The sequence below is a fragment of the Anolis carolinensis genome, chromosome 3, assembly GCF_035594765.1.
Source record: "Anolis carolinensis isolate JA03-04 chromosome 3, rAnoCar3.1.pri, whole genome shotgun sequence".
Lineage (NCBI taxonomy): Eukaryota > Metazoa > Chordata > Lepidosauria > Squamata > Dactyloidae > Anolis > Anolis carolinensis.
The window spans coordinates 276,037,306-276,061,900 of record NC_085843.1 but is presented as its reverse complement, the minus strand read 5'-3'; positions in this window follow the sequence as shown (position 1 = coordinate 276,061,900).

The following is a 24,595-nucleotide window of genomic DNA, read 5'->3' as shown; positions in this document are numbered from 1 at the left end:
CACCTTTGCCTTCTGGAACCAGGGATAATTCTGTGACTAAAACCTATAGAAATTTGTTTCATTTTCTGCAACTTTAAGATCTGTGCCAGGTTTACAACCTTGTATGAATAAACATCCTTTTTTGAAGTTATCCAGACTCAGTCGTTCAATATCTATAGGACAGCTTATAGGGATTTGCAGTTCGCCCGGATAAAGGACAGCACGTTTCAGTTTTATAGTTTTTTATTGTCCGGCGGACGGCACAGGCTTCAATCTTCCTTGGTCTACCTAGGAACACAGGACACTGCAATACAGGGCATCAGAGCATTCTTCTATTAACTCAGCAATGTTAGCATTGGTTGATAATTTTTTTAGGATGATGCCTTTAAGATTGAAGCAGAGACTTTCTACATGCAAAGTGAGTCTTTTGCCACTGAGCTATGGTCCCTCCATTATTGGGAAGTGTGAGAGATAGCTGTGGAGAAAAGGCACATTTATAAGGACTACAATTTCGAACATGTTTAATGGTTTCCAACAAGCCCAAAGGAAGCAGTTATAAGACTTCTATAGAAAAACCCTTCCCTGGATATTTCTATAGTAGATATAGCTATCATCCAGTAACCAACATTCCAGTTCTTGGCAAAGGAATAAGACATTAGAGCCAGCGTGGTGTAGTGGCGTGGTGCAATGACTATGTCTCTGGGAACCAATGTTAAAAACCCACTCAGCCATGGAAACCGACTGGGTGACCTTGGGCAAATCAAACTCTCTCAGCCTCAACAGAAAACAAAGGTAAATCTCCTCTGAACAAACCCCATGATAGCTCACTTTAGGGTCACCATAAGTGGACACAACTTGAAGGCACACAACCACAATAAAACTCATGGTGGCCTCTATGCTTTAGAATTCCATGATGAAACATATGATCTAAATCCATTAGATCATTTCAGGCCTGGTTGTGAGATAGAGATGGCTTTGGTTGTCTTGGTGGAGGACTTTCCTCAGAAATTAGATAGGTGAAGTATGTTCCTGCTGGTTCCTAGTCTCCACATTGAGCCTGGATGCCCAGGTTTCAGTCGTGACCAGAAGTGCTTTTGTATATTTAAAGCTACTGTGCTATTTTTGAGATGCCTGGTCTGGCCACAGTGGTATGCACGTTAATTACATCCTTTCTGGGCTACTGTGATGTGCTGTACATGGGGTTGCCTTTGTAGAGAATCAACTGAACTTTGGAAACTTCAGTTGATATAAGGAGTTATAACCAGACTGTTAACTGAGGCTGTGTGTATGGAGAGGATGCAGCTCCCTTATGGCAGCAGCACCACTGGCCATCAGTTTGTTTCTGTGCAAAATTCAAAATGCTGGATATGACCTATAAAGTATAACACAGTATGAATTCATTCAATTTCCAGTTGTGCTACAACCAATTGCAAAACCAGTTGCATGAGTGGTCTATAATATATTACCTAGGGGCCGGGCTGTGGCGCAGCTGGCTAGTAACCAGCTGCTATAAATCACTACTGACCGAGAGGTTATGAGTTCGAAGCCCGGATCGGGTTAAGCCTCCAACCATTAATAGCTCCGGCTTGCTGTTGACCTATGCAGCCCCGAAAGACAGTTGCACCTGTCAATTAGGGAAATTTAGGGACGCTTTATGCGGGAGGCTAATTTACAACACCCATAAAACTGCCAGCAAAACACGAGGAAAGGAATGAGGAAGTACAGCCACTACTGGACGGTGAAGCAACAGCTCCCCCCTGTGGCCGGAATTGTGAAGCTGGAAAAATGTTAAAAATGCCTCTGAGACTGTCTAATGTATGTTGTTTGTCTGTTGGCATTGAATGTTTGCCATATATGTGTTCATTGTAATACACCCTGAGTCCCCTTCGGGGTGAGAAGGGCGGAATATAAATACTGTAAATAATAATAATAATAATAATAATAATAATAATAATAATAATAATAATAATAATATGGCCCATTGGAATAAATCCATTATTGGTTGCAGACTTAGAAGGGCCAACATAATTATTCCTGTATAGTTTTTTCCTGCCCTTTCTCTCCCTTCCGTCTCCACACACACACACACACTCACACACACACGGAATGTACTAAGTACTTTACATATAAAATGTTGAAACCTTTCTTGAAATATCTCTCATTCCGGTGCATACATTGCTTTCTATAAAATAAACTATTAAAAATGATTCCCAGCAGTGTATTTGCTCAACAACATCAGACATAGCGAGTCTTTCAGAAGTTGTGGGTGATGTTGGCCTTGTCTCCGGGGGATATTGGTTTTCGGTATATAATTAATAACAAGAAAACTGTATCCTGACTTGAGGGCCTGCATGAGCATCCTGGAACAAAAAGGACCATAAATTAACATCAATTATGTATTAAAGTTCCAATTAACCTGGCTGATACTGATATACTTTAACAAGGTACACTTAGATAAAAGAAGCCAACTCTCTAATTACTTGGAATGGGACCTTCTGACCCATTCCTCCCTTTTATCCCAACACCAACCTAATGAGGAAGGAAGTGAGAGGTAGGGGACCCGTACAGAAGGTGAGGCTCCAGGCACCATAAGATGCCCCCCTGGGACATGCCTCTACCTTCTTCTTAAAACTGTCAATGATGAATATTTTATTGCTCTCTGAGCCCTTTAACCCATTGAGGGGGCGGGTGATTTAAGCTCAAAGGGGCTGGTGTCCTTCCAGCATCTCTACTTTACATATTCTTTTCCTTCATCTTTCATGAACTTCTCCATTCTCTACTTAAAACAGTCATGTATTTAGTTTGTTTTGTTTCTGCTCCCACTAGAATAGGACACCTTTGAGGTTTCAGTCCCTTCATGGTGGGCAAAGCAATGGCTAGGGTTTCAAGACTCAACAGGATTAGTCTGCCTCTGTCTTGCCTTTACTCTTTTGTTTTCATTCCACTCCCTTTCTTCTTTCTTTTGCCTTTCAAATGTCAGAGCACTGCTGGCGCATCCAGTCTTAGTGTTGTGATCTGCCTGAGATTCAGGGTGGTTGGGATCTCATACATATCCAACGTTACCCTTTCACAGTGTTATCCCATGATGTAGATCAAGCCTGAAACTATAGGTGGAAGAATTTAGGAGTGCTTACACTGAGTGCACTGGGACCTAGTTCTGAACAATGTGTAGCATAGAATCGCAGGATCACAGAGTTGGACAAGACCACAAGTGCCATCCAGTCTAACTCCATTCTATCATACAGGAAAATATAATTAAAGCACAAGTGGCCATCCAGCCTCTGTATAAAAGCCTCCAAAGAAGGAGCTTCCACCACACTTTGAGGCAGTGAGCACTGTTGAACAGTTCTTATGGTTAGGAAGTTCTTTCTAATATTCAGGTGGAATCTCTTTTCCTGCAATTTGAATCCATTGCTCCATGTCCTAGTCCCGAGCAGCAGAAAACAATCCTGCTCCATCTTCAACATGACATCCTTTCAAATATTTAAACATGTGTATCATGTCCCCTTTTAACCTTCTCTTCTACAGGTGAAACATGTGCAGTTCCCTAAGCCATTTCAGACCTTTGATCAATAGCTTTCCTGAACTGTGGTGTCCACAAATGAACACGGTATTCTAGGTGAGATCTGACCAAAGTACTGTGCTGCATGCTGAGAGATTAGCCAACCATCCTTTTGTAACCAGAAGATGGAACAGGCTTATTTTATGTTGTTCCAGAGGCTAAGGCAGAAACCAAATTATAGGATGAGAGATTCCCCCTAAACATTAAGAAGAACGTCTTGATGTTAAGAGCCATACTACAGTTGAATGGATTGCCTCAGAGGGTGGTGGACCCTCTTTCCTTGGAGGGCTTCAAATGAAGGTTTGAGGGACATCTCTCAAAAATGCTTTAGCAGGGTATTCCTGCATGAGATGAGCTAGACCATGATGGACTAGACCAGGTGACATTGTACAGCTCCCATGGGATTCCATGAGTGTGAAATTGTGTTTGATCTCCTCAGTGTATGACTGTGGACATTTTCTTTTCTTCTGGTAAAATTACCCCTCCCTCCCTCCCTTCCTTCCTGTTAATCATTAGGATGTGGGAAATACAACCCAATGAAACACAGACAACATCTTCTAAATAAAAAAAAAACTCTGAGAAACTTAATTGAACCATTGTTCCCTGGTTTTTGATATGACCTTATTGGCCCAGGATTATTCTGGTCTATGAGAAGGTCAAAGAAGAGAAGGACATGAATATTAATAATGTTAAGATATACACAGATGGTGCCATATCACTAGCAGAAAATAGCAAAGACTTGGAATTACTGATACAAAGTTAAGGGTGAAAGTATTAAAACAGAGTTATAGCTGACTACTACTATGAAAATAAAAAAAATTAGAATCATAGAGGAGTTAAACAGCTTGAAAGTAGATGACAAGGGCATCATAATATTTGAATATTTTCTATAGTTTTGCTGCGTACCCTCATGAAGCTGGAAATGTTCAATTGCCTCTATACTATATGTTGTTTGTCTGATGGCATTGAATGTTTGCCATATATATGTGCATTGTGATCTGCCCTGAGTTCCCTTCGGGGTGAGAAGGGCAGAATATAAATACTGTAAATAAACAATAAATAAATGGGCAGAATTTGTCCCTTCAGGTGTTCTGGACTTCAACTCCCACCATTCCTAACAGCCTCAGGCCCCTTCCTTTCCCCCCCTCAGCTGCTTAAGCGACTCAGGGGGGAGAGGAAGGAGTCTGAGGCTGTGAGGAATGGTGGGAGTTGAAGTCCAAAATACCTGGAGGACCAAAGTTTGCCCATGCCTGCTGTATAGTATGACTCCCTCATATCCATGAGAGATACGTTTCTGGACTTTGTGTAGATACATGGACCATGGGTAATAGCCAGGATTTTGGGGAGGGGGGGCTGGGATTTTGGTTCAGGGAGGAGCGGGCTGAATCTGAGTGAGAGGGGATCTACCCTAGCAAACCTTTTGTATCGTTATCCCAATACCCCCCATGCATATGGGATATATTGAGCATGGTGATCAGATCATGATATGAATAAACACAACAGTTTAAATAATAAATGTAAGGCCTTCTCATGGACCACCCTGAGAATTTCGGGCGGGGGGGGGGGGGGAGCTCCATTGAAATGAAGGTCTTCATGCCAAAAGAGTACTACAGAGCTGCATTGGAGAACCTAAAAAATGCCTAAACAGGATACAAGTCAGCAGTAGTTGAATGAAACGGCAGATACTGATCCCATGGATACGGGAGTCGTACTGTATATGGACACACAGAATGCAATAGCTTTGTTATTAATAGTTATTAACATGCTTTCAAAGGCTTAAGTTGAAACCATCAGGGATTGTCAAAGGTGATGCTGCAATAAAAGCCTCGTCTGAAAGAGCCGTCAGTTGCATTTTGTAGCAGCGGGTTCTGGCGGATGCTTCAGAAATCACGAATCCTTCCTTCTCTTCCCTTCTGTTCCACATCTAGGCATCTCCTAGAAAGCAGGCTATAAAAAATCCTGCACACATACATCATGTCTTTCTGTGAATAGATAAAAAAAAAACATTGGCTTGTGCCTGGTAGGTTGGCCACTGGGCAGAAGAAAAGGCCGGCGAAGTTAAAGAGGTGGCAGAAAGGAAGAGAAGGGGAAGGAGATGTGAGAAAAGCCTGGCAGGACAGGCAGGTCCCGCACCTGACTTGAATTGTCCCAGGTAGGCTGCCCTGTCCCGGTTTCCATCTCAAAGTGCTACTTACAAACGGGCGTGCGAGAGTTTGTGCGGTCTTTTTTTATAACCCTGACCCTGTCTTCTTCAAAGTGGCGATATTTTTAACTACTCAGAGTTGGGGAGGGCAGAGGAAAAAGATAAAATATAAGCACATCCTTTTGACACGCAGCTCCTGTTATCTGGCAGTCGGGGAGGCTTCCCAGATCTATGTTCTATCATCAGTGTACTTTCCCCCCTTTTCACCAGGAATAAGTGTATAAATAATCTTGCCCACTCAGGAAGCCCCGTTCTCTTTAGAAGTACCAGGGATTTGGTCAGAAAGAGGATTATTGATAACATGGAATATCTTTATTATAGTGGTGGCCGCGAGCATGGCTGTGCTTAAAGGTCTGTCAGCATTTTGATTTTATATATATTTCTTCAGGGGTTTATAAACTTGCACGGGGGAAAAAATTAAATGTAAAAAGTGCTCAGCCCTAAAACTTGGCATGCAAAGGATTTAGCTGCCAGAAAGTTGGATTTATCAGTGTTATTTTTATTTTCAATTAAAACGAAATTGGGCTTGGCTTAACTTCTTGCAGATTAAATAACCAGTTCTGCCTTTTGAGCGGCACAGCTTAACCCTTTGCTTCTGCTGAGGTTAGGAGATAGATCATGTTAAGCTGATGAGATTCAGAATTGGCCCAAGCCATTTTGCTGCCTGAGGTTGAATGGCAAACTTACATCCCTTCTTCATTCAAAGACAATTGAGTTATTTTAGGGTTTTTCAGAATAAAATCTCACAAGAACCTCTCCCGTCTCCCAGCAGTTATGATACAGTATCACACACTTAATAAGTAACCGGTTTTCATTGCACACAGAATCAACTCATTCACACTACTCAATTGGTATCTGCTAGGATTTGATTCCAAGATCTCACACGGATACCAAATTTGTGGATGTTCCAGTCCCATTATATATAATACTGGATTAGTAATTTAAAGAGGTCCATTTCGAATTCTCAACCAAAGCATCCAAATGTTTCACCAAAATACAGAGTACAAGATTCCATAGGACACAGCCATGGAAGTTAAAGTGGAATAACTTCACTATCATTGTGCAGTATGAATGGGGCCTGAGATATCTTCCTTGTTGTCCATTATGGCAGGACATGTCTTGCTCATAACAGTTCTTGGAGGAAGGTCATGGGATGGGTTAGAGAGAGATCCTGACAAAGTACATTTTATAAAGAAGTCAGGAGAAAGACTGCTTTTTTGTCCTCAAGCATCCTGTTGAGTTAAAGGAAGATCTTTGTGCCTTCAAGTTGTATGTTGATTTATGGTGACCCCATGAATCTCATAGAGTTTTTTTTAAGGCAAGGGATACTGGTAGTTTTGTGGTTTTCTTCCTCTCAAATATAGCCTGAAGCACCTGGTATTCATTCAAATGGGGATGTGTTATAGCTCTAACCTTATTTTCCATCTTCATAGCTATGATTCTGCACCTTGTTGATGGGAAGCTTCCCATGTGGAAATCAGACATCAGACAGATGGCAAAAAGCCAAACCAAGGTCACAATGTCTGTTATAGAATTCCTATATGCTGATGATAATGTACTCTGTGCTCATTCAGAAGAAGACCTACAAGTCACTCTAAACACTTTTGCAGAAGCATACAAAAGCTTAGTCTCTCACTGAAGATCAAGAAAACCAAAGTGCTCTTTCAGTAGACACCAGCCAATGCCAGCAATCAGCTTAATGATGCAACGCTAGAAAATGTTGACAATTTCCGCTACCTTGGCTGTCACCTCTCCACAAAAATTAACATCAACACCGAAATACAACACAATCTGAGCTCTGCGAGTGCAGCATTTTCCGAAGGAAGCAGAGAGTGTTTGAGGATCAGGACATATGTAGGGATACCAAGATGCTTGTTTATAAAGCTATTGTCCTTCCAACTCAACACTGAAGTGATGCTCCTCTGCCACCAACTTCGCTGGACTGGCCACGTTGTCCAAATGCCTGATCGTCATCTCCCAAAGCAGTTACTATACGCTCAACTCAAGAACGGAAAATGGAATGTTGGTTGACAAGAAAAGAGATTAAAAATGGGCTTAAAGCTAACCCTAAAAACTATGGCATAGACACTGAGAACTGGGAAGCCCTGGCCCTTGAGTATTCTAACTGGAGGTCAGCTGTTACCAACAGTGCTATGGAAATCGAAGAGGCACAAATGGAGGGTGAAAGGGAGAAACATGTCAAGAGGAAGGCACATCATGTCAACCCTTGTCAGAACTACCTTCCATCTGGAAATCGATGTGTTCATTGTGAAAGAACATGCATATCTAGAATAGGTCACTACAGTCACTTACGGACCCACCATCAAGGCTCTACACTTGGAAGGCAATCATACTCAGCTACGAGTGATAGCCTATGATGATAGAATTTGTATACTGGGGCTCTAGAGGTAGGTCATGCTTTCTTGGCCATACACTTTCCTGCAAAATCTTACATTACTTGTCTGGGGATGGCACAGTGCTATTGAGGTGCTATGGGGAAAGCCAAGGGAGGCAGGGTACTTATGATTTGCAAAGGCAGTGAAACTAATTTCATTTCCCCCCTTGAATTCAATGGAACTTCAATAAATGCTGAAAGAATCCCTTCATTTTTATGCTGTCCTGGTACAAAGGAATATTGCTTCTTGAGTGCTAAGGTTTTCATGCTGTCCTCGTACTACAGCGATTTTACACACACATGGGGCCATACAGCTCCAAACCCCTGTTTTCCTCTTCAAGGCTAAAGTCAAAACCCCTTTATCATGTTCACTGAACATATAGATTTTTTTATGTACTATAAGCACAGTTAAGTTATTTAAAGCCCTTTCTTCACACTGTACCCTTTATTCTTTCCTTCATGTCTCTCAGCATTTCCTATTTGTGGTCAGCGGAATTGTATCCTTCCTGTACCGAACCATACACAAAGGATAATACTGTTCTGTTTTGTCTGTTGACAAGATCTTCAAATCCGACTGCCCCATGGATGCATAATCAAAATTTAAAGGAAAATGTTTCCATATATATATATATATATATATATATATATATATATATATATATATGGATTTAGCTAAGACTTTGACACCATGGAAACTAGGCCCAGGGCGATGATCCTGTTCCATCTAAATATTATCCCCTGACTTTCAATTTGACTTATTTTTTTTCCTGTTTTGTGAAGCCGCTCTTTTCATCGTAACTTATTTTGGATTTTAGGAACAGCTCATATGCCTTGCAAAACATATGACTTTGGAATGGATATATTGGAGCTTCCAATACGGTATTTATGAGAAAGCAGCTTAAAAATAAACTAGTGAAGTGGTCCTTATTTTGACAGACTAAGTGTATGAGATGGGAATATATTTCCTGCCAATATTGTGTACACAGATGGATGGTATTTGTGTGCATGATATGTGCATGCATGTATATGTTGTGCTCACACGGAAATATACATAAGAGACAGGATTTGTCCGGGAAGTTTTAATATTAGCAACATTTATGCCAGGCCTGGATGAAGCTGGATTATCAATGGTTAAATTGGTGGAGTTATTTATAAGAACCTTACTAGCTAGGGAACTAGAACTTTCTTTTGCTTCCTCTCCCTCAGTCAATTCCTTTCTCTCTTTTTTTTCTTTTTTTTAATTGAAGTTTTACCTTATAAGATAGAGTAAATTAACATCGAAAAAGTGAGAACATTTGATTGTATAGAAAGTAGGAAAACTGAGATTAAAAAAGGATCAAAAAGTGAGAGAGAGAAAAAAAACCAATAACCAAAAACAAAACTAAAGTGTCCATATTTATATATAAAAAAAAAAAAATCTGAACAAATGGTGATATAAAAATGCAAAAGTACTTGGCAAAGAAACACACCAAAAAGCAAAAGCAAAAAGCATTAGCACTGGCATTAAATTCCTTTCTCTCTTGAAGTTTCTTTTCACATCTGCATTTTGTGAATCACCTGAGTAACTGAGCAAAATGCATGAAATCAGGCTGCTAGTTTCACTGAAATTACAAGATTGGTAACAGATTCACAGATGAAGATTTTGTGCGATTATCTGTTCGATCTCTGTTTGAGAGCCACTATGGTGTAGCAGTTTGAGTGTTGGACTAGAGTTCTGGAAATCCAGAGTGTGAATCCCCACTCATTAATGGAAACTCAAATCGGTCTTCCATCCTGAAAGGAAGGCAATAGCAAATCCCTTCTGAAAAATTCTTTTCAAGAAAACCATTCTGCAGAAAGTACTGTCAATACTTTCTCCATACATTTTTACTCTGATTTAATTTCCAACTATGTGCATATGTAGGTAAGGTTATATGCCACGCATCCCACAAAGTAGATTGTGATGCATAAAAGCCCATGATAAAACCAAGGGCATTATCACACAAGGCTTGTAGCGTTTGAAGCTCTCTGGCCATGAACAGAAGTGGTTACAATTCCACAATATCACTTCAAACTTACTGCAACTCATGTTGAAGCAGTACTTTTTACAAATATTTGTAGGACGTTGAAACCATACTGAATTGATGTTCAAAGTGTTTTCAGTTGTGCAGTAATTGAAAATCCCTCTTGAAGCTAGAGTAGGGACAATAACATCTGATAGTGTGATCCTTTTTTCCTCTGCACTTTCCTGTTCCTGAGCTGCTGACGTTTCAACTGACCTCTGGCTGCAAAGCCATAACTTTCCATTTTTGCCCCATTCACTTCCTTTTTAATTTTATTAATTCAAGTAATTGTGTAACTTCACAGGTAATTTCACACAGTGATAAGGGTTTCCCTTATTAACAGTTTCCTTTCTGTTTGCACATGTGTTTTGCAAAACTTCCAGGTCATGCATCTTCTTTCAGCCGCTTTGAATCCCCTTTGGGGAGATAAAGCAGGTTATACATAAATATAAATAAACTCTACCTTGCCAGGACATGAGAGAAGCCTCCAACCAGGATGGTAACACATCCGGGCTTCCCCGGGCAACGTCTCTGTAGACAGCCAATTCTCTCACACCAGAAGCAACTTGCAGTATGTTCTCAAGTTGCTTCTGACACGATAAAAATAAATACATATAGTAATACAGCAGAGTCTCATTTATCCAACATTCACTTATCCAACGTTCTGGATTATCCAACACAATCTGCCTTTTAGTAGTCAATGTTTTTGTAGTCAATATTTTCAATACATTGTGATGTTTTCGTGCTAAATTCGTAAATACAGTAATTTCTACATAACACTGCTGTGGATTGAACTGCTTTTTCTGTCAAATTTTTTGTCAATCATGATGTTTTCGTGCTTAATTTGTAAAATCATGATGTAATTGGATGTTTAATAGGCTTTTCCTTAATCCCTCCTTATTATCCAACATATTCACTTATCCAACATTCTGGCAGCCCATTTATGTTGGATAAGTGAGACTCTACTGTAATAATAATAGGCAAAGTTTGTCATTCAAAAGTACACCTCCCTCTTGCAGAATACACAAAATAGGAAAGGTTTAAAATTTTAGAATGCATCTATTATTATTATTATTATTATTATTATTATTATTATTATTATTATTATTATTATTATTATTTTATGACACAGCAAACAGGATAGATATGCTGGATTTCGTATCACAAAATCACAAGTCGAACACTTCCCAAGTGTCTAGGACTGTGTGATGTATTTTTGGATGATGCGCGCAGATCCCAGTAGGGTGGCCTTTTGCAGTTGGCAGATCGTGATTTTGTCAATGTCTGTTGTTTCCAAATGCCGGCTGAGATCTTTTGGCATGGCACCCAATGTGCCGATCACCACCGGGACCACCTGCACTGGTTTCTGCCAGAGTCTTTGACGTTCAATCTTGAGGTCCTGATAGCGGCTGAGTTTTTCCTGTTGTTTTTCGTCAATGCGACTGTCACCTGGGATGGCGACATCAATGATCCAAACCTTTTTCTTTTCCACAATTGTGAAGTCTGGTGTGTTGTGTTCCAGAACTTTGTCAGTCTGGCTTCGGAAGTCCCACAGTATCTTTGCATGTTCATTTTCCAATACTTTTGCAGGTTTGTGATCCCACCAGTTCTTTACTGCATAAATTATTATTATTATTATTTCAAGTGAATGTAGAAGTAGTATCTGTGAACTTGGAAAAGGCAGAAGTAATTAACTGCAAAACCCCAGTCTCATGGTTATTAACTGTAAACTCTTTCTTTCTGGAAGAATTCTGCAATAGTTATAGCGAATATTTAATTTGACTGATAGCATTTTTATATTATTTATATTATATATCTCTTACTAGCACTTACTCTATGTGGATAATTTAACAGGAAAACAAGTTATGAATATTGAAAACAACACAAAAAATTAAAAAATATTACGGATTTGATTACACCTGAAAAGAACAAGTCCCTGCCCACCAACTCAATCCTTAAAAGGTTTTGTATGATGCATTTGCTTCCATTCCACACTGTTCAAATTTTGTACAGTAGACTTCACAATGGCCTTATTTCTTTCAGAGATCCTTTTCAGTGTTTTGAAAAATTTGGACAACCTTTGGCATTTCACCTTCCTCCTGCCCCAGTAACACCTGTTTCTTTCCTCTTGTAGCTCCTCGTGTTGTTTGATCTTCTCTTTCTTAAAACTCTGGTTGAAGGTTTTCAGCCATGTCATGTCAGGCTAGGACTCATCTTTAATCCCAATAAGCAACATGGGAAGCCAATTTAAATTAATTTCTGCACATGTCCATCTTTCACTTGTCCCTGCTCTGGATGTGAAGGAAGGTTGTAAGGGACATGCACTTTTAATAGCTGTATAGAAAAGAAACTTCAGCAGGTTTATGAAGAGAAGAGAAAAGATTCCCTTCCTGTTAGCCAATGATTAAAGGGGCACAACCCAGGCCTTCTTTTACATCTAGTAAGTCTTTTTATCTCCTGTACTGTAAAAAAAAAGAAAAAAGAGAGCAATGAAATTAAAAATAGATGGTGTTTCTATGGGTATTGGGGCTGCACCTGTTTTACAATCAGCATTGAGTCATGGTAGTTAAAGGGTTGTTAAATTGCTTTAATACTTCACTGTAGATCAGGCATGGGCAAACTTCAGCCCTCCAGGTGTTTTGGACTTCAACTCCCACAATTCCTTTTTTTTTCAAATTCAATTTTTATTAGTGTTTTTCAACTTAAAAATAAAATATGACCAAAATTTGACAAAAGGAAAGAGAAAAGAAAAAAAAACCAAAAAAAACAAAAACAAACTTTTACAAAATTTCCGTGACAGGAAAGGAAGGAAGAGGGGGTAAGAAAAGGAAAAGAAAAACAACAACAACAACAATAATAATACAGAAAGAACATAAAATTGACTTCCATCTTTTACACAGTATCTTGTATGAAAGAAGTTTTACAATCTTTTTCTCAACCATCTCTATCTAGTGTCTCTATTTTACATATTGCCTATTATTTACATACCCGGTTGCTTTGCAGACCTTATCCTCTAACTCAATTTGGTTAAATAATCACCTTAAATTCCCCTTCTTTCACATAGTTTTTAACCATTTCCCAGTCTGTCTGTTTTTTCGGTCTGCCTTGGTTGTTGTTTTTTAATAAATATGTTAACTTATCCATATTCATTATTTCCCAATTCCTAATGGCCTCAGGCTGAAGGAAACAAGAAAAGGGCCTGAGGCTGTTAGGAATTGAAATCCAAAATACCTGGAGGGCCGAAATTTGCCCATGCTATTGTTAGAATTTTAAAAGACATTACTGTCTCAATATTCAAAACAAACTTACAGATATTATTTTTAGCTGTTTTCAAAGTCTCAGGATACTACAAGCTTCTGGGTCCTAGTACAAAAAAACAACTGCATACACTCCTTGTAACTATCAATGGAACTAAATCTATCACACTTATAGTACAGAAGGAATATATGTATTGCTTCATGTTTTCATTTAACTTCCTTATGTTTTAATTATTCTAAAAAGAATCAAGGCACAAGCAACTGAAGATAGCCCTGCCAGCACAAGAAAAACAGCCTCAAAGTCCTTCCACATGCCCCTCTCCATCCTGCCATCCTTTTTTCAGACACAGATAAACTCACCCACGCATACTTGCTCCCCCTTCTTCTGCATAGGTCAGCTTGCTATTTTTAACCAGCTTGTTTTTATTTTCGAGCGGCATGTGTTATTACTTGTCTGCCAAAGATGACAGAGGTTTAAAGCTTAATGACGGAAGGAGAAGGCATAGAGGAGGGTCCGGAGCTAATGTCCCTATTCTCTGAACCTGTCTGTTCTGCCAGTGACCCATACAGAGAGGAGCTAGGTCAGCTTAGCAGTTAACCAGCCATTGTTGACAGACAAAGAGGTGGGCTTGGGCAAAACCACGGTAAAAAGTGCCAGCCGTCTCTGAGACCACAAAGTCCCCTAGTTTGTAGGAGCTCTCAGGCCTTGGGTAGAAATTAACTGCATCTGTAATAATATGCATTTTGAAAAATATTGTGTTTGTTTTTAAAAAAATGAAAAATGCTTTGTGTTATTTTAATTTTCCATTTGTTGTGGCCTTGATGAGAATAGTGTTGAAACCGCAAAGAGAATGCTTCTGGAACATGACCATACAGCCCGGAAAACTCACAGTGATTCTGGCCATGAAAGCCTTTGACAACAGAAATGGCTTGTTGTTGAAGAATGGGTAAAAGATGGCTGCAGTTAGAATTATGAATAATTATAGCCTTGGATTTAAATTGTATATTTATGTAGACTGTATTTCTGGTGAGTAGCCTTCTGCAATAGATCACTCTGACCATGAGGTCATGAGTTCGAGGCCAGCCCGTGGTGGGGTGAGCACCCATCAATTAAAAAAATAAAAAATAGCCCCTGCTCGTTGCTGACCTAGCAACCCAAAAGATAGTTGCATCTATCAAGTAGGAAATAAGGTACCACTTATAAAGTGGGGAGGCAATTTTAACTATTTTACGACATTGGAATGAGGAAGTGCCATCACAGTGGATGATGAAGCAACTGCTCTCCCCTGTGGCCAGAATCGAACATCCCCTCAGGAGAAGGTTAAATTGCCTCTGCGTCTGTCTCTGTCTCGGTTCTATGTGTATATGGGCATTGAATGTTTGCCCTATATGTATATAATGTGATCCGCCCTGAGTCCCCTTTGGGGTGAGAAGGGCGGAATATAAATACTGTAAATAAATAAATAAATACATTTCTACCTAGATGGGGAATCTGCATTTGGCATGTACTGCTTCATGCTGAAAGGAAGAGGACTACATGATACAGTGGTTCTCTGTTTAAAAACATTCCCTGGGTATAGAAAACTTGCATAGAGGTAAATGGGTTTAGGCCTAGAAGATGCTAGAGCATTGTAAAACTCAGGAGGAAGGGAGACATGCATTGCAGTGATAGTGAGTTCAAGACCGTATCACATTGGGATAGACTCCATTTATATCAGTATGCAGTATTTCTTTTGTAGGACTGGATACATACTGTGTTCAAATGGGATGCATACTGATCCCATCACACCTGTTTCTTACATTTTGTAAATACTGTGTTTTGACTTATCACACCACAGAAGGCTGGCTCCTCCCAGTCCATTAGAATGCCTTCCTACACCATTGTAAATTCTAATATTGTGCAGTGACATGTCCTGGAAGTCTCGAACTACCATTTTCACAAGATCTTCGCTGATGGAATGCAAACTAATTCTATGATCACACGTAAAAACAGCACCTCAAAATCATATTATATAAAAAACATGATTAGAATCTTGTATGCAGTTACTCTGTTTCTGCAACATTTTGCAGACAGATTCCTATGGATTACTGACATAATAGAACAAATGTCATAAGGTAGAACCCATTTGGAATCACATTCAAGGCATCTCAGAAATGGAGGATATTCCAATGTGCTAAGATCCTTAGGTGGACGTGTGAAGGTAAAAGTAGAATAATGTATTATGTATGTATGTATGCCTGTTCCACAAAGGCTCCTACTAGGGTTAATGGATCTGGACCAAACTTGTTACATATACCCTTCATTATCTAACTTAAAGTACTGCCAGAATTTCAACTAAATATCATGCCGTTAGGGGGTAGGTCCCAAAAAGGAATGAATAGGTATGTACCTATTCAGCACTTGGATGCAAACACAAGAGGGCAGCATATAGTTAGAAAAGTGATCTCAGAAGGAGAGATGGAAAATTGAGAAGATTAGTAGGAAGGGCTAGAATATTAGAAGGGAGACATTTAAGAGGGGCCTTCTCAGAAGGCCAGGCAAGGATGGAAGCAAGTCAGAGAAGGGATAACAAAGTTCTTAAGAGGACAAAACTTGGATAATATTCTTAACAGATAAACAGAATTCTAAATTCAAAAAATGCATACCTGGGCAACTCTGGGTACATACACTAGTATGTATATATGTGTGTGTGTATGGGGAGAATAACAGTTCAACAACAAAACTGTGGTTGAACCTATCATGGTTTTTTGGTAAACAAAGTGTTGAGAAGGGTAATTTACCCAAGGAAGGGTAATGTGGCCAGTGTAAACAAGCCTGAGAACTTTGGGAGAAGTCCTGCTTGGGAACAGAAAACCATTTGGTATAAACCACGCCATGTCCCATGGGGCCCCTGGTGGCACAGTGCATTAAAGTGCTGAGCTGCTGAACTTGCGGACTAAAAGGTGCCAGGTTCAAATCCCAGGAGCAGAATGAGCTCCCACTGTTAGCCCCAGCTCCTGCCAACTTAGCAGTTTGAAAACATGCAAATGTGAGTAGATCAATAGATACCGCTCTGGCAGGAAGGTAACGGCACTCCATGCAGTCATGCCAGCCACATGACCTTGGAGGTGTCTACAGACAACGCCGATTCTTCGGCTTAGAAATGGAGATGAGCACCAACCCCCAGAGTTGGTCACGACTGGACTTAACATCAGGGGAAATCCTTTACCTTACTTTTTTATGCCATGTCCCAAAAATCACTCTAAGATGTCTTGTCTACACAATGTCTAAGGTTGTCCAGATCTCACCATGGAATAAAATGGGTTGAACTGGTTTAGCTCTATGGTAAGGAAAGTTAGGGAATGCTCTGGAGTTTGGGTGAAACTCAGGAGCATCCTGCACAGGGAAAAGGGACAGATAGGACCAATGTAGCTGCTGTGGGACTGGTTTTGAAATAACTGGCCACTGTAGACCAGCCCTTAATCTAACACTCAGATCACAACACCCTACTAGCTATCTTTTAGTATAGATACCGGCATAATAATACGCCTTGTTAGCCAGTTGTGTTTCTTATCCTTCTTCCTCTGATGTTAATTCTCAGGTGGAACTGACTGGCTGGATTATAGATGAAATTGACATGGTGCTTGATCCTTATGAAGTCTTTTCATTCATTGAACTTTCTCAGTGACTGTCCCAAATCAAAGGACCAAAAGCCTTAGCAGTAGATATGGATTTGTACTCTGTCAGTTCTGAGCCTGGAAGCCCCTTTGGTGTATGTAGGACAAAGAAGGAGCAAGTTTTATTTCTGCCGGAGCAACAGAAGCTGAACACATATCCAAATTCATCACAGACATGGATGAGGCTGGTTTTGAACAAACCCATGACAACATAGTTTGATGTAGCTGGTTTTGAACCACAGAGTCTTCAGAACCTGCTCCATGGAAGAGATGGTAGTAAGATTTATTCTTTTAAGGTTTGCTTCATGAAGACACTGACAGGGTGGACAAGATTACAATGTATAGTTGTATAGGAACAAACTTCCTTCTCCGTTTAGCAAACACACTTCAAGTTGATCCCTGTTCTCCTAGAATCCCAGTCAAACACTCAACCTACTACCCTTCACCAGCTTTCAGAATTGCATTACAAGTTGAGTATCCCTTATCTGAAATACTTGGAACTAGAAGTGTTTTGGATTTTGGAAAAACCGTTGTTACATATATGCACATCATGAGATATCTTGAAGATAGAATCCAAATCTAAACACCGAATTCATTTATGTTTCATATTCATCTTATACACATTGCCTGAAGGTAACATTTTAAATTATTATTTTTTTGTGTAAAATAAATTTTGTGTAGGGTTGTTGTATGTCTTTCGGGTTGTGTGGCCATGTTCCAGAAGTACTCTCTCCTGACGTTTCGCCCACATCTATGGCAGGCATCCTCAGAGGTTGTGAGGTATGGAAAAAACTAAGCAAGGAATGTTTATATATATCTGTGGGAAGTCCAAGGTGAGGGAAGAACCCTTGCTAGCGTAAATGTTTTGTACTTTTGGAACATGGCCACACAGCCCGAAAGACATACAACAACCCTGTGATCCCGGCCATGAAAGCCTTCGACAACACAAATTTTGTGTACATTGAACCACCAGAAAACAAAGATGCCACCATCTTATCAACTTTTGTGGACAATTTTGGATTATGTACTATTCCAGATTTCCAGGTAAGGAATGTTCAACCTGTAAAAAGAATTATATGTTTCCATGCTTGTCTTTCTTGGCAGAATATTTATATCAGATAATGCTAAAGTTAAAAAGTGTACAAATGAGGTCTCACTCATTATTGTGCCCTCACTGCATTCCTACTCTGCATATGTATAATATTTCCTGGTTTCAAAGAAGAAATGCAATGGCATTGACAAGGAAGGAAAGGAAAAACAAGGAAAATGAAAATATAAAGGGTGAAAACGCAGAAGTGTGCTCAAAGAAAGCTGATCTCATAGTTGGAAATGCCAGCAGGCTCCTATCCGTGGAACCTAAATGCTTGTTGATTTTGGGTGAATGCATCTGTTGAGTACCAAGTGACATTTACCTATGCAGGCAGCATCTTGGATTTCAACACAAACTAATCTTTCCATCCTTTGGACATCCATCATTTCCAGTGACCCAAGCTAAAGAGCAGCTTGCAACACCTTGTATGCTCTTGCACTCAGGTGAGGTATCAACTAGTGATTATTACAGCTAGAAATTTGTCCAGGCCCTTTTAGAGGAAAGGAGTGACCTGAGGTTTGTGCATATTGTCAAACAAAGTGGAGTTGGATAATGAGAAGAATGTCTTCAGGGAATCCCACCCAACCAGTAGTCAGGTTCTGCCTTGAAAAAAATAACAAGGAGAACAGAAAGTCCTACATTTCTTCCCGTCTCTATCCATCTGTCCATTTTAGCATCGCTTAAGAAAACACATTTGGAATGGAGTTTAGCTCCTTAAGGTGCTGAGGTCGCTTTGAGGGGTTGTGTTAGTTAAACTCCATTCCAGAAGGCAGCAGGCATGGAAGTTTAATGATGGGAGCGACACAGAGAAGGTAAAGGTGTCACTTCTTGGGAAGGTATTTTCCAAAAATAATTGTTCCCTTTGTTTCGCTGTTTTGTTTTCCTGACAAATCTTGATTCCGTTAAGAATGGAAATAGAGGACACTGTTTTCAGTTCTCCGTGAATTTTAGTAGGGATGTTGGAATTTTCATGAGAAGGTATAACTTTGCTAAGTTTCACTGTGGAAAAACATGGAGGCAGCATTAAAAAATGGAAAACATAAAAAGCGAAATATTGGACGAGAAAATTAGTTCTTACACAAGGACACATACAGGTTTTATAAGGTCCTCACAAGGCTATTCATCTAGTAAGAAATTAAGTCTGCATCCTATATCTACTTAACTGGGAGTAATCCTCACTGAGCAAAATGTGGTAACCCTTTCAATAGGCATGTATATGATGATGATGATACAACTTAGATACTAAAAGCAATGTATTATGGTAGTAGTAGTAGTACATAGTGATAATAATAATAATAATAATAATAATAATAATAATAATAATAATAATAATAATAATTGATGTTGCCATCCCAGGTGACAGTCGCATTGACGAAAAACAACAGGAAAAACTCAGCCACTATCAGGACCTCAAGATTGAACTTCAAAGACTCTGGCAGAAATCAGTGCAGGTGGTCCCGGTGGTGATGGGCACACTGGGTGCCGTGCCAAAAGATCTCAGCCGGCATTTGGAAACAATAAACAAAATTACGATCTGCCAACTGCAAAAGGCCACCCTACTGGGATCTGCACACATCATCCGAAAATACATCACACAGTCCTAGACACTTGGGAAATGTTCGACTTGTGATTTTGTGATACGAAATCCAGCATATCTATCTTGTTTGCTGTGACATAATAATAATAATAATAATAACAACAACAACAACAACAACAACAACAACAACAATACTTTATTGGTATTCCACCCTATCTCCCTGAGGGGACTCAGGACAGATTCCAGCAAACACAGACACAAGGCAAACATTCAATGCTTAGAAGCAACTGAAATTCTTTAAAATATATAAGAATTTAAATCAAGCACAGAAATCAAAGAAAAAATAAATTACTTAAAACGTGATAAAGTAGATGCCTAAATAATTGTGCACGAAAAACCCTAGTGTTTCTTTTACTTAAACTGCATGCCTAGGCCTTTCTTGCCCCAACCCCCTCTTTTGCATTCTTTATTTTTAGTTGTTTATTTTAAAAATATGTTTGTTCATTTGAGGATTTGTAGCCTGGGCTTCTCGTTCTATAATAGCGTGCAATGATGTTACTTAAACCAGTCTCGTCTGGATAAGATACAATTAAAATATTCAACGTGAAACAATTTAGGACAGAAAAAACAACAACAACAACAACAACAACAACAACAACAATAATAATAATAATAAATTTATTCTTATATCCCGCCCCATCTCCCCGAGGGGACTTGGGGCGGCTCACAACAATAATAAAACAGTGACAAATTACACATTGTAAAATCAAACATGAAAAGCAGTCATACAATCAATACATACATCACATGTTAAAAACAAGGAGATAAAACAGTTCTAGGCCGAAATAGAGGGCTTCTGTAGCTTTGTGGCAGAAGTACTCAGCAAGGTATCAATAATCATGGCAGAACACTCTCTAATTAAATTAAATGGGCAGACAAATCAACCCCCAAAAATTAGTCATCGAAGGCCCTCTGGAAAAGCCAGGTTTTAAGGCTTTTTCGAAAGGCAAGGAGGGTGGGGGCCTGTCTAATCTCCCTCGGGAGTGAGTTCCAGAGGCGGGGGGCCACAGCGGAGAAGGCCCTCTCTCTCGTCCCCACCAGCCGCAACTGCGAAGGTGGTGGGAGCGAGAGGAGGGCCTTCCCCGAAGAGCGAAGAGATCGTGCAGGTTCATAGGGGGAGATGCGGTCTCTAAGGTAGGTGGGTCCCAAACCGTTTAGGGCTTTGTAGGTGATAACCTGCACCTTGAATTGGGCCCGGAAAACAAATGGCAGCCAATGGAGCTCCTTAAACAGAGGCGTAGAACGCGCCCTGTAGTTTGCTCCTGTTAGAAGCCTGGCTGCCGAACGCTGAACTAATTGCAATTTCCGGGCCGTCTTCAAAGGCAGCCCCACGTAGAGCGCATTGCAATAATCCAGTCTAGAGGTAACTAAGGCGTGGACCACCGTAGTCAGATCAGACTTCTCGAGGTATGGTCGCAGCCGGTGCACAAGTTTTAGTTGTGCAAAGGCCCTCCCGGCCACGGCCGACACCTGAGCCTCAAGCGTCAGCCCCAAATCCAGGAGGACCCCCAAGCTGCGGACCTACGCCTTCAGGGGGAGTGCAACCCCGTCAAGCACAGGTTGCCACCCAATACCCCGATAGGACTTTCGACTGACCTGGAGGACCTCTGTCTTATTAGGATTAATTCTCCGCTTGTTCGCCCTCATCCAGGCCAACACAGTGGCCAGACACTGATCCAGTGTCCGAGGGGCTTACTTGGATTTTGGTGGAAAAGAGTAGTAGAGTTGGGTGTCATCCGCATAGAGATGGCACCGAACTCCAAAACCCCGGATGACCTCGCCCAGCGGTTTCATGTAGATATTAACAAGCATGGGGGACAGAATAGAACCTTGCGAGACCCCACAGGACAATGGCCAGGGGTCCGAGCAGGTGTCCCCCAGCTTCACCATCTGGGAACGCCCCTCTAGGAAGGACTGAAGCCACTGCAGAACAGTACCCCCAAGGCCCATCCCGGAGAGACGTCCCAGAAGGATACCATGGTCGATGGTATCGAAAGCCGCTGAGATATCCAAGAGAACCAGCAGGGTCACACTCCCCCTGTCCAGCTCCCTGCGGAGGTCATCCACCAAGGCGACCAAAGCCGTCTCGGTACTGAAACCAGGCCTGAAGCCAGACTGCGATTGGTCCAGAGAATCCGTATCATCCAAGAATCCCTGGAGCTGAGAGGCAACCACCCGCTCCAAGACCTTGCCCAAAAATGGAAGGTTGGAGATTGGTCTGTAGTCATGCAAGTTGGTCGAATCTAGGGAGGCCTTCTTTAAGATAGGTCTCACCACCGCTTGTTTTAGATTAGATGGAAATCTACCCTGCTCCAAAGAGGCATTAATTATTCTCACAAACCAATCAACTAGCCCTCCACTGGCTTGTTTTAAGAGCCAAGATGGGCAAGGGTCAAGGGCACAGGTGGTCGCCCTCACCGCTCCAAGAATCTTGTCCACATCATCAGGCTGCACAAGCTGAAACGAATCCCACAAGATCGAACAGACAGAAGCCTCGGTTACCTCACCTGGCATTGCAACAAGGCCAGCATCTAAGTCGGAACGAATCTGAGCGACTTTGTCTGCAAAATGGTGAGCAAACTCGCTACACCGAGTTGCCGGGATGTCAGGTGCCCCCCCAGCCTGAGGAGGGTGGAGGAGCTCCCCAACAACCCGAAACAGCTCTGAGGATCTAGTTGTTGCAGACGCAGACGCAATGAACATATTCTTTTTTAATAATTATGTTTCAACTATTCTGTGTAAATGTTAAAAATGATAATATGTGAAACAAAGTATAGAAAGATAAATGGCATTGTTTAAATCAAACAAATCAATCAATCAATCAATCAATCAATCACAGTCTTTCTCAAAACAATAATAATAATAATAATAATAATAATAATAATAATAATAATAATAATAATATGCTTTATTTATATTCAGCTCTATCTCCCTGAGTGGACTCAGAGCTGATTATATAATACATATATGGCAAACATTCAATGCCGTTATGCAATTAACAAAGACAGACAGTATATACACAGAGGCAAGGCTTTTCTCTTTTTCATTTCCGGAATCTGGAGCCTGTGTTGACTCGACCATGGGGAGGTGCTGTTGTTCCATTTTTCCACATTGAAGAACCTCTTGTCCATGGACACCTTCCTGATCAAATTGCCGGCATGTGTTTACGGGGCGCCTTTTACTTCTCCACCAAGACAGTACTTATTTATCTACTCACATTGCTATTTTCAAACTGCTAGGTAAGCAGAAGTTAGGCTGATGGCAGGAGCTCACCCCAACCCATGGCTTGAACTGCCAAGCTTCCAGTCAGCAAGATTTTCTGTAGCTGACAGTTTAACCCACTGTGCTAGCTGCGACCAAATCTGTACAATACGTTCCAAGTCTAAACTTGAAATTAATTTAGGTTTCAGACATAACTTACATACAAAACTCATAGGTAATTTTATAAAATAGTTTTAATAATGTTGTGTATCAAACAAAGTTTGTGCACACCAAAGCATCAGAAACCAAATGTGTCACTATCTCAGCCACATATGTGGACAATTTTGGATTTTGGAGCATTTTGGATTTTGGAATTCTGGATAAAGCAGTGGTTCTCAACCTGTGGGCTGTGGCCCAGCAGTGGGCCGCAAGAATGAAAATCCGGTCCACGAACCTCCTTCCTCTCTATTTTATTTTATTTTATTTTATTAAATTTATTTCTGCTCCTTTCTGCAGAGCTGACCATTGCATTGGATAGACCACATCAGCTCTAGATTATTAAATATGGTTTTCTGTGGGTGATCAGATGGCCACTACTGGATGGCATATGTGGTCCCTGTTCACGTGGTCCCTGGTCAAAAAAAGTTGGGAACCGCTGGGATAAAGGATGCTCAACATGTGGTAGTATTAGTATAATTCTGTTATGAATGTTAGGCCAGGGCTCTTGGGTGGAAGCAGAAAATGGTAGCCTTCCAAGTGTATTGTGAAATCATTTATTTAATTCAAGGTCAGGAAAGAATGGGTCCAAACAAGCTGTATTCTAGCGTGTGGAAAGCAGGCTTGAAGAAAATGATGACATCTGGAAAAAACACATTTGTATGCTATTCCTCTGTCTCCGGTTCATAGATAGACGCACAGAGAGAGCTCAAGGCAAGCCACTTCTATAAATAAAAACGTCCCACCCACCCTTCATAGAAACCTTTGGGGAATTTAGTGAGTGTGTGTTTTTATAAGATATTTCTGTTCAATTAGGCTACTCGGCACAGTGGCTTTATATGAAAGGCGGCCTCGAGACGGAGCGAGCGAACGCCGGATAGCAGCTCGGTGGAAGTGAGAGTACGTGGTAATGATAACAACCCTGCTCTGGTTGTAAGTGTCATCACCTCTTCTTCTTAATCAAAAGGCTTCCAATCCCTTCTCAAGGCACGTCCTCTGGAAATGAAGGGACTGCCAGAGGAATCATTTGAATGTGGCAGCCCTTGATAATGATGAAATGAATAAAAGGTTCACTTTATTATTTTTTTTGTTGTTTGGGTGAGGAGGAATTCAGCACATGGCTCATGAAAAGGCAATGGTTTAATAGCGCTGACGGCAGACGGCAAGGGCTTCTAGTTATCCGTCGCGCGGCCTCCTTTGCAGAGATAATGGTTGCAATAAGGGCTTCCCCTCAGCCTGCTCTCGAGGCCCAATGGAGCAGAGGAACCTGCCTGAGATCCCGGAGAGAAACCTGAAGGAACCAAGGGCCAGTTCACACAGTTGCCTTTTGTGCTTTCTGAAATACGGGTCATGCGGTGAAGCCACTGGCCAAAGCATTTTGCCATGTGCTCAGATC